The 5,982-nt window shown below is 48.6% G+C and overlaps 2 non-coding genes across 2 annotated transcripts; both read right to left on the bottom strand.

Moving 5' to 3' along the window:
• Positions 1-889: 889 nt before the first annotated feature.
• Trnaa-ggc (transfer RNA alanine (anticodon GGC)) lies at positions 890-961 on the bottom strand. The gene has a single exon. It is a non-coding gene; the product is annotated as a tRNA-Ala (tRNA).
• A 4,689-nt stretch (positions 962-5,650) lies between these two features.
• Positions 5,651-5,722, bottom strand: Trnaa-ggc (transfer RNA alanine (anticodon GGC)). The gene has a single exon. It is a non-coding gene; the product is annotated as a tRNA-Ala (tRNA).
• Positions 5,723-5,982: the final 260 nt, after the last annotated feature.

The following is a 5,982-nucleotide window of genomic DNA, read 5'->3' as shown; positions in this document are numbered from 1 at the left end:
GTGCTTGCTTGTCAGAGACAGACTATCGCAAAACATACAACTCACTCCATGAATTGATTGCTACGGCATCTGTTATCAGCAGTCACAACTAGCAACACCAGTAGCAGCTGACTGCACGCAAAGAATAGGAATGTGCAGTGGGATTTACGTGAACTCGGCGCAAGGCAGATCTTTCCGACATAGGCTTGAGAATCTTACGGGAACACTTGTACTGTTTCTAAATTAAGTGTAGGCGTGGGAGGAGGGTGCTTCCTGCGCACAAATAACAGCACGCTTGTCAATTGTGGATGCTAATCATTCGCTTGCATCTTCCTAGACACATCTGCTGGTCGTGAATTATTCCACTTGCATATCAAGGTGCGCATGTAGGTGTGTTAAAAATTCTGGAGGCACTGGGTATTGATCCCAGTACCTCTCGCATACTAAGCGAGCGCTCTACCATCTGAGCTACGCCCGCCCATCCACCCCGAAGACTAATGGTGCTACATACAGCCATATAGACGACACAGACCCTTGCACTCCCATTATTCAGCAGACAAACACTACTCTCTATGTATCCGTTAGGGTGTCTTTCAGGTTTCGTGCATTCTGTATCGAATCGTAGTTGCCAAAATGAAAGTGGCACGTATAACGTCGAAAATAGAATTCGGACACCGCTCTGAGTAAGACCAACGTGTTGTCCACCCTCTAGACTTCAATGAGGTTAAGCCGCGATACCTAAGACAGATCTGCACTCGATGACACCTCGATAACAGCCGGTCCCCACACTTACATCTTGCTCTCCTTACGTCAGTATACATCATATCAGTCTGTGACGCTGGCTTTGCAACATCTTGCGTGCCTTTAGGTTCGCCGCGACCAACACTTACCATGCACTGACCACAAAAAATGGTGGCGCCGCGGCTTGAACCCTGGACCTTTCACATGCCAAGCGAACGCTCTACCAACTGAGCTACGCCCCATGCACGAGCAAACTGCGCTATTCCCCATTGTTTGCGACTCAGATGCGCACGGACACGATGGTTGGTTGGTTTGTAGCGGTGAAGGGAGCAGAGTACAAAGGCGCGGACCCGTTCATATACACAAAATTTCCAAGTAGTTTCGATGCTCTGGTATTACAAATGCTAATTCCGTCTGTTTTTAACGTCTTAAATTGAAAGAGCCGTCACAAATTGCTCCGTTTTCACTCATTGTAGACAATTATACAGCACCTGAGGTAACAAACACATCTCGAGAACCATTGTGCACTACATTATTTATGCCAACTCAGTGCCTCGCTCTTTACTACTGTGTACCAATCTTGTCGTCCAACTGCAAAACACTGGGCCACAACAAGTTTCCGCGTCTCCATTGCACTGCGCATACTACGAAACGCTCCCCAAACTTGGCACTCACCCTCGCAGCCGACTTTTCCGACTTTCCACGACGCTCACGCTAGTGACAGCATTATTTATAGTTCGACGTCGCGCCAAAGCGAATGAGTACATTTTGCCTACGGCTTAGGCCGCCCTCCTAGTGTGGCTGCTCGGTGTCTGCAGGCAGCGAGGGTCTGCAAGCTTCCTGTGTTCGCACCTATGTCACCTGTGCTTGCTTGTCAGAGACAGACTATCGCAAAACATACAACTCACTCCATGAATTGATTGCTACGGCATCTGTTATCAGCAGTCACAACTAGCAACACCAGTAGCAGCTGACTGCACGCAAAGAATAGGAATGTGCAGTGGGATTTACGTGAACTCGGCGCAAGGCAGATCTTTCCGACATAGGCTTGAGAATCTTACGGGAACACTTGTACTGTTTCTAAATTAAGTGTAGGCGTGGGAGGAGGGTGCTTCCTGCGCACAAATAACAGCACGCTTGTCAATTGTGGATGCTAATCATTCGCTTGCATCTTCCTAGACACATCTGCTGGTCGTGAATTATTCCACTTGCATATCAAGGTGCGCATGTTGGTGTGTTAAAAATTCTGGAGGCACTGGGTATTGATCCCAGTACCTCTCGCATACTAAGCGAGCGCTCTACCATCTGAGCTACGCCGGCTTCCCCCCCCCCCCCCCTCCCCCGAAGACTAATGGTGCTACATACAGCCATATAGACGACACAGACCCTTGCACTCCCATTATTCAGCAGACAAACACTACTCTCTATGTATCCGTTAGGGTGTCTTTCAGGTTTCGTGCATTCTGTATCGAATCGTAGTTGCCAAAATAAAAGTGGCACGTATAACGTCGAAAATAGAATTCGGACACCGCTCTGAGTAAGACCAACGTGTTGTCCACCCTCTAGACTTCAATGAGGTTAAGCCGCGATACCTAAGACAGATCTGCACTCGATGACACCTCGATAACAGCCGGTCCCCACACTTACATCTTGCTCTCCTTACGTCAGTATACATCATATCAGTCTGTGACGCTGGCTTTGCAACATCTTGCGTGCCTTTAGGTTCGCCGCGACCAACACTTACCATGCACTGACCACAAAAAATGGAGGCGCCGCGGCTTGAACCCTGGACCTTTCACATGCCAAGCGAACGCTCTACCAACTGAGCTACGCCCCATGCACGTGCAAACTGCGCTATTCCCCATTCTGTGCGACTCAGATGCGCACGGACACGATGGTTGGTTGGTTTGTAGCGGTGAAGGGAGCAGAGTACAAAGGCGCGGACCCGTTCATATACACAAAAGTTCCAAGTAGTTTCGATGCTCTGGTATTACAAATGCAAATTCCGTCTGTTTTTAACGTCTTAAATTGAAAGAGCCGTCACAAATTGCTCCGTTTTCACTCATTGTAGACAATTATACAGCACCTGAGGTAACAAACACATCTCGAGAACCATTGTGCACTACATTATTTATGCCAACTCAGTGCCTCGCTCTTTACTACTGTGTACCAATCTTGTCGTCCAACTGCAAAACACTGGGCCACAACAAGTTTCCGCGTCTCCATTGCACTGCGCATACTACGAAACGCTCCCCAAACTTGGCACTCACCCTCGCAGCCGACTTTTCCGACTTTCCACGACGCTCACGCTAGTGACAGCATTATTTATAGTTCGACGTCGCGCCAAAGCGAATGAGTACATTTCGCCTACGGCTTAGGCCGCCCTCCTAGTGTGGCTGCTCGGTGTCTGCAGGCAGCGAGGGTCTGCAAGCTTCCTGTGTTCGCACCTATGTCACCTGTGCTTGCTTGTCAGAGACAGACTATCGCAAAACATACAACTCACTCCATGAATTGATTGCTACGGCATCTGTTATCAGCAGTCACAACTAGCAACACCAGTAGCAGCTGACTGCACGCAAAGAATAGGAATGTGCAGTGGGATTTACGTGAACTCGGCGCAAGGCAGATCTTTCCGACATAGGCTTGAGAATCTTACGGGAACACTTGTACTGTTTCTAAATTAAGTGTAGGCGTGGGAGGAGGGTGCTTCCTGCGCACAAATAACAGCACGCTTGTCAATTGTGGATGCTAATCAATCGCTTGCATCTTCCTAGACACATCTGCTGGTCGTGAATTATTCCACTTGCATATCAAGGTGCGCATGTAGGAGTGTTAAAAATTCTGGAGGCACTGGGTATTGATCCCAGTACCTCTCGCATACTAAGCGAGCGCTCTACCATCTGAGCTACGCCCGCCCATCCACCCCGAAGACTAATGGTGCTACATACAGCCATATAGACGACACAGACCCTTGCACTCCCATTATTCAGCAGACAAACACTACTCTCTATGTATCCGTTAGGGTGTCTTTCAGGTTTCGTGCATTCTGTATCGAATCGTAGTTGCCAAAATGAAAGTGGCACGTATAACGTCGAAAATAGAATTCGGACACCGCTCTGAGTAAGACCAACGTGTTGTCCACCCTCTAGACTTCAATGAGGTTAAGCCACGATACCTAAGACAGATCTGCACTCGATGACACCTCGATAACAGCCGGTCCCCACACTTACATCTTGCTCTCCTTACGTCAGTATACATCATATCAGTCTGTGACGCTGGCTTTGCAACATCTTGCGTGCCTTTAGGTTCGCCGCGACCAACACTTACCATGCACTGACCACAAAAAATGGAGGCGCCGCGGCTTGAACCCTGGACCTTTCACATGCCAAGCGAACGCTCTACCAACTGAGCTACGCCCCATGCACGAGCAAACTGCGCTATTCCCCATTGTTTGCGACTCAGATGCGCACGGACACGATGGTTGGTTGGTTTGTAGCGGTGAAGGGAGCAGAGTACAAAGGCGCGGACCCGTTCATATACACAAAAGTTCCATGTAGTTTCGATGCTCTGGTATTACAAATGCTAATTCCGTCTGTTTTTAACGTCTTAAATTGAAAGAGCCGTCACAAATTGCTCCGTTTTCACTCATTGTAGACAATTATACAGCACCTGAGGTAACAAACACATCTCGAGAACCATTGTGCACTACATTATTTATGCCAACTCAGTGCCTCGCTCTTTACTACTGTGTACCAATCTTGTCGTCCAACTGCAAAACACTGGGCCACAACAAGTTTCCGCGTCTCCATTGCACTGCGCATACTACGAAACGCTCCCCAAACTTGGCACTCACCCTCGCAGCCGACTTTTCCGACTTTCCACGACGCTCACGCTAGTGACAGCATTATTTATAGTTCGACGTCGCGCCAAAGCGAATGAGTACATTTCGCCTACGGCTTAGGCCGCCCTCCTAGTGTGGCTGCTCGGTGTCTGCAGGCAGCGAGGGTCTGCAAGCTTCCTGTGTTCGCACCTATGTCACCTGTGCTTGCTTGTCAGAGACAGACTATCGCAAAACATACAACTCACTCCATGAATTGATTGCTACGGCATCTGTTATCAGCAGTCACAACTAGCAACACCAGTAGCAGCTGACTGCACGCAAAGAATAGGAATGTGCAGTGGGATTTACGTGAACTCGGCGCAAGGCAGATCTTTCCGACATAGGCTTGAGAATCTTACGGGAACACTTGTACTGTTTCTAAATTAAGTGTAGGCGTGGGAGGAGGGTGCTTCCTGCGCACAAATAACAGCACGCTTGTCAATTGTGGATGCTAATCATTCGCTTGCATCTTCCTAGACACATCTGCTGGTCGTGAATTATTCCACTTGCATATCAAGGTGCGCATGTAGGTGTGTTAAAAATTCTGGAGGCACTGGGTATTGATCCCAGTACCTCTCGCATACTAAGCGAGCGCTCTACCATCTGAGCTACGCCCGCCCATCCACCCCAAAGACTAATGGTGCTACATACAGCCATATAGACGACACAGACCCTTGCACTCCCATTATTCAGCAGACAAACACTACTCTCTATGTATCCGTTAGGGTGTCTTTCAGGTTTCGTGCATTCTGTATCGAATCGTAGTTGCCAAAATGAAAGTGGCACGTATAACGTCGAAAATAGAATTCGGACACCGCTCTGAGTAAGACCAACGTGTTGTCCACCCTCTAGACTTCAATGAGGTTAAGCCGCGATACCTAAGACAGATCTGCACTCGATGACACCTCGATAACAGCCGGTCCCCACACTTACATCTTGCTCTCCTTACGTCAGTATACATCATATCAGTCTGTGACGCTGGCTTTGCAACATCTTGCGTGCCTTTAGGTTCGCCGCGACCAACACTTACCATGCACTGACCACAAAAAATGGTGGCGCCGCGGCTTGAACCCTGGACCTTTCACATGCCAAGCGAACGCTCTACCAACTGAGCTACGCCCCATGCACGAGCAAACTGCGCTATTCCCCATTGTTTGCGACTCAGATGCGCACGGACACGATGGTTGGTTGGTTTGTAGTGGTGAAGGGAGCAGAGTACAAAGGCGCGGACCCGTTCATATACACAAAAGTTCCAAGTAGTTTCGATGCTCTGGTATTACAAATGCTAATTCCGTCTGTTTTTAACGTCTTAAATTGAAAGAGCCGTCACAAATTGCTCCGTTTTCACTCATTGTAGACAATTATACAGCACCTGAGGTAAC

Source organism: Schistocerca gregaria, chromosome 9 (assembly GCF_023897955.1).
Source record: "Schistocerca gregaria isolate iqSchGreg1 chromosome 9, iqSchGreg1.2, whole genome shotgun sequence".
In the NCBI taxonomy this organism is placed as follows: Eukaryota; Metazoa; Arthropoda; class Insecta; order Orthoptera; family Acrididae; genus Schistocerca; species Schistocerca gregaria.
Note: the sequence above shows the minus strand (reverse complement) of the source record. Positions and strands in the feature narration are given on the sequence as shown.